General features: G+C 37.2%; 1 long non-coding RNA gene across 1 annotated transcript; it reads right to left on the bottom strand.

The window, feature by feature from the left end:
* Positions 1 to 4315: 4315 nt before the first annotated feature.
* LOC105739427 lies at positions 4316 to 12278 on the bottom strand. The gene is made up of 2 exons (XR_001115341.2): positions 12194 to 12278; positions 4316 to 4971 (listed from the first exon to the last, which is right to left on the bottom strand). It is a non-coding gene; the product is annotated as an uncharacterized LOC105739427 (long non-coding RNA).
* Between the last annotated feature and the right edge of the window lie 1250 nt (positions 12279 to 13528).

Genomic DNA, 13528 nt, shown 5'->3' with positions numbered 1-13528 from the left:
TAGCAATAATCTAATTTAAAATGGGCAAAAGACCTGAATACACATTTCTCAAAGTAAGGCACACAAATGGCCAAGAGATATCTAAAAACAATGCCAAACATCGTTAATAATCAAGGAAATGCAAATGAAAATCCCATTGAGATACCGTCTCACCCAAGTTAGAATGGCTGTTGTCAAAAAGGCAAAGAAGTGACAAAAGTTAGCAAGGATGCCAGAAAATGAGAACACTCATACACTGTTGGTGGAAATGTAAATGAGTACAGCCCTTAAGGAAAATGGTATGGAGGTTTCTCAAAAAAAGTGAAAATACAACTACCACATGATTCAGTAGTCCCACTGCTGGGTATTTATCCAAAAGAAAGGAAATCAGTATGTCATAGAGATATCTGCAGTCCCATGTTGATTTTAACACTATTCACAGTCAACCTAAGTATCTATCAATAAAAGAATGGATGAAGTATTTGTAGTAGTCTTTGTGGTGTAGGGTTTTGTGTGTTTGTTGGGGCATATCTTCAACATTAAGACAGCCTGCAAGTTGGCCTTAGCCTTTACTTCCTGCTTGCGCAGGCCCTCAGGGTCAGCCAAAAGAGAGAGCTGAGCAATCTCTCAGGTGTTTTCTGGTCAAGTGCATGGCTCTGCACATTTGTGTGGTCTTCACAATCCTTAGGAATATGTCAGAGCTTCTCAAAGCCATCTGTGGACAGCTCATTCCCTAAATCATACTGTTGTATTATTATTATTTATAATTATTGAGACAGAGTTTATGAAAGCACTCATTCCACCACTCCAGAAGTCCAGCTGTTGCATTTTTCTCTAATCTTTGTAAATCACTCCTCAAGATGTCTGTGACTTCATTGCATCCATTTTTTTATATATCAGCAATTATGAATCTGAATTTCAACGAGTCAAGTGGGTGACACAAATGAGAAAACTGGGCGTTTGGTAAGGATCTAGGATGTGCTTGTGGCTACCTTGGGCCCATTTTGGGGAATGCCGCCTCCTCAGGTCTAGCCCACTAGTCTCCATTTGGAAACAGGGACCAAATACTGCCAGATTTTACAATTTATCAAAAGAAATCTAGATTTTTATAAAAAGAAAATGTGGGCAATTTTTCTGCATTGGTGAAGCAAAATAGCACACTCCTGTGGGCTGAATTTCACCAGCAGGTCCTTGGTATTGTATTCCTTATTAAAATTTGGTGATAATACATACTAGATATTTTCTCTGAGTTTTTTTTGTTTTCTATAGAAAATAGTAAGTCACATGATTTTCTTCATGATAGCTGTCTTCTTTTGTAATGTGAGGAAGCTTTGTTATAAGCCTCATAATAGAATTTTTGTTTCTAGCTCATTTTGAATAAGAAGCAATCTATCCTTCCGGAACTTTCTGACAGGAGGCATGAATTGCTTCTAGATAACTTCCTCTTTCCCACTTCTATCTCCAGGTCTCTCAATACTATTTGGATGCGTGGTCCTGGGCAAGATTCTGTATGTCTTCGTCAACCAAAATTTTACAGGATATAAATCTGGAAGCGGTTAGCAAATGGGAGAAGTTGATCTGATTCTGAAGAGGTCTTGAGTATGAGTTTTTTGTAGTTCTCTGCCATTTTCAGGCAAAGATCTCCTTTTGGAAATATTCAGTGTTCAACTGCAGCCATAACCAAGGCCCATGTCTGTTGCAAATTACGATTAGCAGGGAGGATCAGATTTTTTTTTTTTTTTGTCTTCAGCATTTAAACCATCTCAAACCTGACAGAAATGTTTTCTGGGCGCCTCTCAGTTGCTCATTGTAGAGTATGAGAAACTTTGTGCTTTGTTCGCCTAACTCAAAAACGTGGCAATTTGCCCTGAAACTTTGTAAGTATTCTGTAAAGATAAGCTGTCAATTTTTTTTTTTTTTCATGCTAGGCAAAGTAACATGAGGTTATGTCTAGCCTACCTTGCCTATGGTAGGGAATCCTTGTGCATTAATCTTTTTTAATTGTTTTTCCTTCCTGTGGTCTGTACCATTGTTTTTTGTCAAACCTTCTCTAATGCTCTAATAAGGCATTATAAAATGGAAATTACTCCCAGTTCTTTTCTTCATCAGAAACTTATGCTTTTCTCTCCAGAATATATAGCTTTAATGCTAAAGTAATATTTCTCTCTGGCTGGCCCAGAATTAAACCCTAAGAAAATATATTGCCAGAAAGTCACATATAGCTTGGCCGTGTGGCACAATATGCTCCCATTCTACAAGAGCAGATAGAAATTTATTTTTCAACTTAGTTCTTCTCTCCTAGTACTCACTGGCAAAGATCAGTTGGATGTTAATATCTATTGATTTTGAAATTGGTAGGAAAAGAGAAAATGAAATGTTCGAGGAATAAAAGAGAGAGTTTGAGGAACAAAAATATCTATTTAATTTGTGAACGGGATAATTATAGGTTTGATAAAACATCTGCCTTTCTGAATGTGAGAGGAGCCAGAAAATTTTCTAACTTCTAGAATTATAAATTGGGTATCTGAAAGAGACAGACTGACAAAGAAATATCTTATTCTTCCAAATAAGCACTATTTTCTATGAGAAAACTCAATGTGTCAAGTGAGTAAGAAGACAAGCCACAGACTGGGAGAAAATATTTGCAAATGGCACATTTGATAAAGAGTTATTATCCAAAATATACAGAGCACTCTTAAAACTTAACAATAAAAGCATGAACAGCCTCGTTTTAAACTGCACAAAAAATCTGAACAGAAAACTCACCAAAGAAAATATACACAGATGGTATATAAGCTTATTAAAATATGCACAACATCCTATATCATTAGGGAATTGCAAATTAAAACAACAGTGAGATAGCACTACATGCCTATTAGGATGGCCAAAATCTGGAACTGACATCACCCAGTGCTAGTAAGAATGTGGAATAACAGGAACTCTCATTCATTGCTGCTAGGAATGCAAAATGATGCCTTGGAAATACCTAACAGGAAAGCTCACTCATTGCTGGTAGGAATGTAAAGTGGTACTTTGGAAGACAGTTTGGCAGTCTCTTAAAACAAAACAAAACTAGCTATACTCTTAACATACAATTCAGCCATTGTACTTCTTGGTATCTATCCAAAGGAGTTGAAAATTCCTACAAAAGTTTTGCACATGATTGTGTATAGCAGATTTGTTCATATTTGCCAAAACTTAGAAGCAACCAAGATGTCTCTTACTAGGTGAATTGATAAATAAACTGTGGTACATCCAGGCAATTAAATATTATTCAGTTTTAAAAAGAAATGAGCTATCAAGGCATGGAAAGGCATAGAGAAATCTTAAATGTATATTACTAAGTGAAAGAAGCCAATCCAAAAAGACTACATATTGTATAATTCCCACTACATGACTTCTAGAAAAGGCAAAACTATGGCGACATTAAAAAGATCCAGAGTTTAAAGGGAGAGAGGAATGAATAGGCAGAGCACAGAAGATTTTTAGGGCAGCGAAACTAGTGTGTATGTTACTATTGTAGATACATGTCATTTTAAAGTTGTTCAAATCCATACAATGTACAACACCGAGAGTGAACCCTAATGTAAACAATGAACTTTGGGTGATAATGATGTCAGTATAGGCTCATCAGCTATAACGAATGTGCCATTCTGGTGGGGGATATTGATAGCGGGGAGGCTTTGGGAAGGGGATAGGTCGGAGGTATATGGAAACTCTGTACTTTCTGCTCAATTTTGCTGTGGACTTAAAACTGCTCTTAAAAGCCTATTAAAAAAAAACTTGATGTGTAGCACTAGGCCAGGTTGTTTTGTTAATTTTTTAAAAGAAAATTATCAAGATTGCAAAAATTATCAAAAAATTTGTTTGTATCTTTGTCCCAAATTGATTTGTGTTAAGGTTCAGTGAAAACTAAAATAGTAAACATAGTTGAGCAAATGGGCAGGAATTATGAGTATATTCTGAGTGGTAAAGATACAAAGTTCTTCTCCCATGTGGTATTTGAAAAGGTTCCTCTTTTCTTTCCATCTTTAAATGTGAGTGCATTCATCATTCTCTTTTATTTCTTCACATTTTCCATCCATGTATTTTTTATAAAGGTAGTGGTGCCAAGAACAAAAGCATTAATCTATTGGTAGCCTGACGTGGGACAATTAATTAAAGCTTTAGGCTCAATTTGTCAAACTTCACACTCAATGGTGGGTTCTCTACATCACTGATGTTTTCAAGGTTTACACCTGCCTATTTAAAAGGTTTTTTAAAATATGTCCAGCTTCTGGTTATAATTCAGTGTTATCACAATGGGGAAATAATTCTAGATGAGGACATTAAAAAATCTCCTTTGAACACCTAATTTTATTCCTTTAGTTGATCAGAAGCCTGTTAGTAATTTTTTTAATAACTCAGAGGCAGCAGCATTGTATGAAGTTTACAAGACCCCTTACCTGGTTATTTTCTAAGTTAGAGTTATACCAGCATGTTTCTTTCTGTCCCTAAGATGAAGTACGTTTGCTGCTTCTCTCAGACCTGTTCTATCTGTCACTCTGGTCCTGGGGTCTAGGAAGTACATTCCTGATACATTCAGAGTCAGCCAGTCTGTAACAAAGGATGAGATCCATTCCAAGCCAAATGTTTTGATTTCTTGATGTGTTTTCTTCTCCAGAATAAAGAGGATAAAACAGGCTTGAGGAAATTCTAGCCTCTAGGGTTTTACAAACTGTACCCAGACTGGGAAGGAAGCATTATTTTTACAATGCTTCCAGACTGGATCACTTTTGCATCGTTCAAAATAAGGTATTTTTAGACACCTTTATAAAACTTAAACTCTAGTTACGAATTGTCTTCATGTTTATGGGAAGATTTCTGCTCAATCGTAGTTGAAGTCTTGGCTGTATTTCTCTCATCTGTGATGCAGCTCCTCTGTAAGCGCAGAAGCCTACAGTGGTCAGCACTCAGATACTGGTGCTTTCATGAGAGTTTTTTAGCCTCTCTCTGGAATGGTACAAGATTTTACAATTGGTAATGTTATGGCCAAAATCTGCTTATCAAAATAACTACAGAAAATCTTGGGTAAATGGCTTCCTTAGTATGTTGGGTATCTTTGTTAATCTATGACTTGCTATATACAATTGCTGATGATCATCCATGGAATAGGTAAGAGCTAGAAAAATACATGGAAATGTTTACCTAGCTCACAAGAGGAAAAGGTGGCCAAATGTTTACTAGTTACAAAGTAACTAGCAACTCAATCCTACACCAATATTTAAAACTGTTTATAAAATGTTTAAAATTTACAAATGTTTAAATAGAATCACCCAGGGACTAGAAGAGGGAGGAGGAATGTGAGGCGTTTTTTGGTGAAAAAGACATATTCTTGTTAGTTATTCACTCTATGAATAAACTGCATTATTTTTGAGTATTTCGTTTTTAGCATCTGAAATATCCTTTCACCCATGTCACCAAATCATCCTGTATTTTGAACCAAACACTTTGAGTAACTTGAAGAAAAGTGATGTAGAAACATAACCTTAGCTCCTTTTCCAACTCTTAGTATTTTTGTCTTGGTTCCTGGTTAGATTCTTGCCCAAAGTGCCTAAAATCCAAGGAAATACCACTGGCCCCCTCCCCTAACATTCTGCTTAAATGTGTTAGCCATTGACCAATTCGTGTATGGTTGAGCCTACTCAAGGCAGTTGCTCCCCTTTCTTCCCCTTGTTGATATGTGTGCTGCTGAGTAGCAGAAATAAATGATGTAATTAAAATGAGGACCATATTATTTTAAACGCTCCTGAGTTAGAAAGTATATATCATATATCATTTCATTATGCTTGGCTTCATTGGAATTCATAGATATTGTATTTTTATGGATTGAAAAATGGTAGCAGCCCTATGCTTAACAAGTCTATTGAAGCCATTTTTCCAACAGCATGTGCTCACTTCAAGTGTATGGGTCACATTTTGGAAATTCTCACAATATTTACAATGTTTCCATCATTATTATATTTGCTATTGTGATCTGCGATCAGTGATCTTTGATGTAATGATTGTAATTTTGGAGGGATGCCACCAGCTTTGCCCTTATAAGATGACAATGTTTAAAGGACAAATACATGTGTTCTGACTACTCTACCAACTGGCTATTCCCCTGACTGTCTGTCTGTCTGTCTCTCTCTCTCTCTCTCCTCAAGCCTCACATTACATGAAACAGAATAATATTGAAAGTAGGTCATGTAATAGTCCTACAGTGGCCTCTAAGTGTTTAAGTAAAAGGAAGAGTCATATGTCTCTCACTTTAAATCAAAAGCTAGAAATAATTGTTTAGCAAGGAAGGCATGCAGAAAACCTAGACATACGTTGCCAAACAGTTAATCAATGTGTAAATACAAAGAAAAATTCTTGAAAAAAATTAAATTGCTACCACACTGAACATGCAAATGATAAGAAAGCAGCAGCTTTATTGCTGAAGTAGAGAAATTTTGAGTGGTCTGGAAAGAAGATCAAGCCAGCCACAATGTTTCCTTAAACCAAATTAAATTCAGAGAAAGCCCTAACTCTAATTCTATGAAGGCTGAGACATGTGGAGAAGCTGAAGAAGAAAAGTGGTAATCTAGCAGAAATTGGTTCATGAGACTTAAGGAAGGAAGCCATCTACATAAAATAAAAGTGCAAGGTGATGCAGTAAGTTCTAATATAGAAGCTATAGCAAGTTATGTAGAAGATCTAGCTAAAATTATTGATGAAGGTGGCCATGCTAAACAGTAGATTTTCACTGGAGAAGAAACAACCTTATATTGGAAGATGATCATCTAAGACTTTCACAGTTAGATAGGGGAAGTCAATGCCTGACTTAGAAGCTTCAAAGGACAGGCTGACTCTCTTGTTAGTATCTAATGCAGCTGATGACTTTAAGTTGAAGCCAATGCTCATTGACCAAAAATCCTAGAACCCTTAAGAATAATGCTATATGGACTCTGCCTGTGCTTTATATGTGGAACTACAAAGCCTAGATGACAACTCATATGTTTCTAATATGGTTATTGAACATTTTAAGTCCAGTGTTGAGACCTACTGCTCAGAAAAAGAGATTCCTTTCAAATTATTACTGTGCATTGACAATGCACCTGTTCACCCCAGAGCTCTGATGGAGGTGCACAAGGAGATTAATGTTGTTTTCATGGCTGATAACACAATATCCATTCTGCAGCCCAGGGATCAAGGAGTAATTTTGATTTTCAAGTCTTATTATTTGAAAAATACATTTTGTAAGACTATAGTTGCCATAGATATAGACAACAATTCCTTTAACGGAAATTAAAAACCTCTTGGAAAGGATTAATCATTCTAGATGACATTAAGAATATTGATAATTCATGGGAGGAGGTCAAAATAGCAACCTTAACAGGAGTGTGGAAGAAATGGATTCCAACCCCTTACTTTGAAGGGTTCAATGTAAAGTCACTGGCTGCATTATTTTCTAGCAACTTGAGTTAAGGAAGTAACTGCAGATGTGATAGAAATAGCAAGAGAACTAGAATTAAAAGTGGGTTCTGAAGATGTGATTGAATTGCTGCAATCTCATGGTAAAACTTGAACTGATGAACAGTTGTTTCTTATAGATGAAAATAGAAAACGGTTTAATGAGGTGGTCTCCACTCTTGCTGAAGATACTGTGCACATTGTCGAAATGACAACAAAGGATTTAGAATATTACATAAGTTTAGTTAATAAAGCAAGGACAATTTTTGAGAGGACTCCAATTTTGAAAGAGGTTTTGTTGTGAGTAAATGCTATCAAACAGCATCACATGCTAGAGAGAAATTTTTCTGTAAAAGGAAGAGTTAATTGAAGATGCTGAGTTGTCTTTTTTTTTAAGAAAATACCTTCATTTTATTTTTTTTCTCCTTTATCAGGTGACATCAGATTTACTGACTTCACATCAGCATTTAAGTATTGTTACTTAAATATATAATAGCATTTGGGTTTGGGATTGGTGCATCTGGTTGTACAAAGGATAGTTGTATTCTGTTAGAGGTAATTATGACCTTATTATTGTCTTGAAGATTTTATTTATTTATTTATTTTATTATTATTATACTTCAAGTTTTAGGGTGCATGTGCACAATGTGCAGGTTTGTTATATATGTATCCATGTGCCATGTTGGTGTGCTGTACCCATTAACTCATCATTTAGCATTAGGTGTATCTCCTAATGCTATCCCTCCCCCCTCCCCCCACCCCACAACAGTCCCCGGAGTGTGATGTTCCCTTTCCCGTGTCCATGTGTTCTCATTGTTCAATTCTCACCTATGAGTGAGAACATGCAGTGTCTGGTTTTTTTCTCCTTGTGATAGTTTACTGAGAATGACGATTTCCAGTTTCATCCATGTCCCTACAAAGGACATGAACTCATCATTTTTTATGGCTGCATAGTATTCCATGGTGTATATGTGCCACATTTTCTTAATCCAGTATATCGTTGTTGGACGTTTGGGTTGGCTCTAAGTCTTTGCTATTGTGAATAGTGCCACAATAAACATAACATGTGCATGTGTCTTCATAGCAGCATGTTTTATGATCCTTTGGGTATATACCCAGTAATGGGATGGCTGGGTCAAATGGTATTTCTAGTTCTAGATCCCTGAGGAATCGCCACACTGACTTCCACAATGGTTGAACTAGTTTACAGTCCCACCAACAGTGTAAAAGTGTTCCTATTTCTCCACGTCCTCTCCAGCACCTGTTGTTTCCTGACTTTTTAATAATGGCCATTCTAACTGGTGTGAGATGGTATCTCATTGTTGTTTTGATTTGCATTTCTCTGATGGCCAGTGATGATGAGCATTTTTTCATGTGTTTTTTGGCTGCATAAGTGTCTCTTTTTGAGAAGTGTCTGTTCATATCCTTCACCCACTTTTTTATTGGGTTCTTTGTTTTTTTCTCATAAATTTGTTTGAGTTCATTGTAGATTCTGGATATTAGCCCTTTGTTAGATGAGTAGGTTGCAAAACTTTTCTCCCATTCTGTAGGTTGCCTGTTCACTCTGATGGTAGTTTCTTTTGCTGTGCAGAAGCTCTTTAGTTTAATTAGATCCCATTTGTCGATTTTGGCTTTTGTTGCCATTGCTTTTGGTGTTTTAGACATGAAGTCCTTGACCATGCCTATGTCCTGAATGGTAATGCCTAGGTTTTCTTCTAGGGTTTTTATGGTTTTAGGTCTAACATGTAAGTCTTCAATCCATCTTGAATTAATTTTTGTATAAGATGTAAGGAAGGGATCCAGTTTCAGCGTTCTACATATGGCTAGCCAGTTTTCCCAGCACCATTTATTAAATAGGGAATCCTTTCCCCATTTCTTGTTTTTGTCAGGTTTGTCAAAGATCAGATAGTTGTAGATATGTGGCATTATTTCTGAGGGCTCTGTTTTGTTCCATTGGTCTATATCTCTGTTTTGGTACCAGTACCATGCTGTTTTGGTTACTGTAGCCTTGTAGTATAGTTTGAAGTCAGGTAGCGTGATCCCTCCAGCTTTGTTCTTTTGGCTTAGGATTGTCTTGGCAATGCTGGCTCTTTTTTTGGTTCCACATGAACTTCAAAGTAGTTTTTTTCAATTCTGTGAAGAAAGTCATTGGTAGCTTGATGGGGATGGCATTGAATCTATAAATTACCTTGGGCAGTATGGCCATTTTCACTATATTGATTCTTCCAACCCATGAGCATGGAATGTTCTTCCATTTGTTTGTATCCTGTTTTATTTCATTAAGCAGTGATTTGTAGTTCTCCTTGAAGAGGTCCTTCACATCCCTTGTAAGTTGGATTCCTAGGTATTTTATTATCTTTGAAGCAATTGTGAATGGGAGTTCACTCATGATTTGGCTCTCTGTTTGTCTGTTATTGGTGCACAAGAATGCTTGTGATTTTTGTACGTTGATTTTGTATCCTGAGACTTTGCTGAAGTTGCTTATCATCTTAAGGAGATTTTGGGCTGAGACAATGGGGTTTTCTAGATATACAATCATGTCATCTGCAAACGGGGACAATTTGACTTCCTCTTTTCCTAATTGAATACCCTTTATTTCCTTCTTCTGCCTAATTGCCCTGGGCAGAACTTCCAACACTATGTTGAATAGGAGTGGTGAGAGAGGGTACCCCTGTCTTGTGCCAGTTTTCAAGGGGAATGCTTCCAGTTTTTGCCCATTCAGTATGATATTGGCTGTGGGTTTGTCATAGATAGCTCTTATTATTTTGAGATACGTCCCATCAATACCTAATTTATTGAGAATTTTTAACATGAAGGGTTGTTGAATTTTGTCAAAGGCCTTTTCTGCATCTATTGAGATAATCATGTGGTTTTTGTCTTTGCTTCTGTTTATATGCTGGATTACATTTATTGATTTGCATATGTTGAACCAGCCTTGCATCCCAGGGATGAAGCCCACTTGATCATGGTGTATAAGCTTTTTGATGTGCTTCTGGATTCTGTTTGCCAGTATTTTATTGAGGATTTTTGCATCAATGTTCATCAGGGATATTGGTCTAAAATTCTCTTTTTTTGTTGTGTCTCTGCCAGGCTTTGGTATCAGGATGATGCTGACCTCATAAAATGAGTTAGGGAGGATTCCCTCTTTTTCTATTGATTGGAGTAGTTTCAGAAGGAATGGTACCAGTTCCTCCTTGTACCTCTGGTGGAATTCGACTGTGAATCCATCAGGTCCTGGACTCTTTTTGGTTGGTAAGTTATTGATTATTGCCACAATTTCAGAACCTGTTATTGGTCTATTCAGAAATTCAACTTCTTCCTGGTTTAGTCTTGGGAGGGTGTATGTGTCGAGGAATTTATCCATTTCTTCTAGATTTTCTAGTTTATTTGCATAGAGGTGTTTGTAGTATTCTCTGATGGTAGTTTGTATTTCTGTGGGATCGGTGGTGATATCTCCTTTATCATTTTTTATTGCGTCTATTTGATTCTTCTCTCTTTCTTCTTTATTAGTCTTGCTAGAAGTCTATCAATTTTGTTGATCTTTTAAAAAAACCAGCTCCTGGATTCATTAATTTTTTGAAGGGTTTTTTTGTGTCTCTATTTCCTTCAGTTCTGCTCTGATTTTAGTTATTTCTTGCCTTCTTCTAGCTTTTGAATGTGTTTGCTCTTGCTTTTCTAGTTCTTTTAATTGTGATGTTAGGGTGTCCATTTTGGATCTTTCCTGCTTTCTCTTGTGGGCATTTAGTGCTATAAATTTCCCAATACACACTGCTTTGAATGTGTCCCAGAGATGCTAGTATGTTGTGTCTTTGTTCTCGTTAGTTACAAAGAACATCTTTATTTCTGCCTTCATTTCATTATGTACCCAGTAGTCATTCAGGAGCAGGTTGTTCAGTTTCCATTTAGTTGAGCGGTTTTGAGTGAGTTTCTTAATCCTGAGTTCTAGTTTGATTGCACTGTGGTCTGAGAGACAGTTTGTTATAATTTCTGTTCTTTTACATTTGCTGAGGAGAGCTTTACTTCCAACTATGTGGTCAATTTTGGAATAGGTGTGGTGTGGTGCTGAAAAAAATGTATATTCTGTTGATTTGGGGTGGAGAGTTCTGTAGATGTCTGTTAGGTCTGCTTGGTGCAGAGCTGAGTTCAATTCCTTGGTATCCTTGTTAACTTTCTGTCTGGTTGGTCTGTCTAATGTTGACAGTGGGGTGTTACAGTTTCCCATTATTATTGTGTGGGAATCGAAGTCTCTTTGTAGGTCACTCAGGACTTGCTTTATCAATCTGGGTGCTCCTGTGTTGGGTGCATATATATTTGGGATAGTTAGCTCTTCTTGTTGAATTGATCCCTTTACCATTATGTAATGGCCTTCTTTGTCTCTTTTGATCTTTGTTGGTTTAAAGTCTGTTTTATGAGACTAGGATTGTAACCCTTGCCTTACTAAATTGCCACAGCCATCCCAAACTTCAGCAAACATCACCCTGATTAGGCAGTAGACATTGACACTGAGGCACGGCCCTCCACCAGCAGAATGATCATGATTCTTTGAAGGCTTAGATGACTGTTAGAATTTTTTAGCAACAAGGAATTTTTAAGTTGTGTGCATTTTTTGAGACATAATTCTGTTGCACACTGAAAAGACTAGTATAAACATAACTTTTATATGCACTGGTAAACCAAAAATTATGGTGTGACTTGCTTAATAGGGTATTTTGCATTATTGCCATAATCTGCAACTGACCTTCCAATATGTCCAATGTGTGCCTGTATAAGAAAAATGTAATATAATTTTTTCAGTTTCTGAGCTGTGGATGGAGGCTTGGTGCTTCAAAAATGTTTGATTTGGATAATGCTAGGGAAAATTACATAGTACATTTCTTTTTAAAGTAGTACTGTTGTTCTCTCCCTTTTTGCTCCCGCAGACTATCTCTGAATGCGATGGATTTCCTCATTCTCAGCCAACTTTTAAGAATAAAGGTCATTTGCATAATGCTGATGTGTAGTTGCAGTTTTTTCTCTTTGGAGGCACATGGAATTCTCATTCTTTGCACACTGCTTTCCTCTTCCTCTTCTCTCTGTCATCCCCAAAGAAGATGGTCTTAATAATTTAGATCAGGGGAATCTTCACGAGGTAGCTTCCAAAGAGCTGAGAATCGCTATGAAACAGAACAGAGAGGAAGAAGTGGCTGTCTTTTTCTTTATACTGGAAAAAATAACATCTTGGTGACTTGATGGTAACTCTCTCTCTCATTTATCTACCTAAAGGCCCACTACAACGATCTTTCACTGCCTTGGTCAGGATCTGTCAAAGATCCACCTTTTCTTCACGTTCAGATAAAAGCATATTACACCTGAAAAATTTGGCCCAGACACGGTTTGGCCGTCATCTCTTCAAGAAAACATTTGTCAAACTTTCTAACCAGGCCCTCCTTTTGGCACCCTAGTCCCTGATGCATACCTCTGACTTAGATAATATAGTGATATTGAAATGATCTGATATGTTTACTATCTCTGTATTCCCAGTCTATACTAGTTTGTTCTCATGCTGCTATAAGGACATACCCAAGACTGCATAATTTGTAAAGGAAAGAGCTTTAATTGACTCACAGTTCTACAGGGCTAGGGAGGCCTCAGGCAACTTACAACCAGGGTGGAAGGGGAAGCAAATGTGACATTCTTCACATGGTGGCTGCAAGGAGAAGTGAAGAGCAAGATTGGGGAAAAGCCCCTTATAAACCATCAGATCTTGCAGATCTTGTGAGCACTCACTCATTTTCACAGGAACAGCATGTAGGTGGCCACCCCCATGAGGGACCTCCTACCAGGTCCCTCACGTGACACATTGGGATTATGGGAACTGCAATTTAAGATGAGATTTGGGTGGAGACCCAGCAAAATTATATCATGGTCCCTAGGATTTTGTGATCTTTAGGCACTGCAAAACTCCAGGGTAACCATTCGCATTTGTAGTTATCTTAGATTTGTGTATTTCTCACAACACTTTTCACTGTGGGTGGCAGTAAAACAGCTTGAGGGAGGGGAGGTACTTTGTGTTTCTTAAAATGTCAGCATTAGG

Source organism: Nomascus leucogenys, chromosome 2, assembly GCF_006542625.1.
Source record: "Nomascus leucogenys isolate Asia chromosome 2, Asia_NLE_v1, whole genome shotgun sequence".
Classification (NCBI taxonomy): Eukaryota; Metazoa; Chordata; class Mammalia; order Primates; family Hylobatidae; genus Nomascus; species Nomascus leucogenys.
This window is presented reverse-complemented; position numbering and strand designations above follow the sequence as displayed.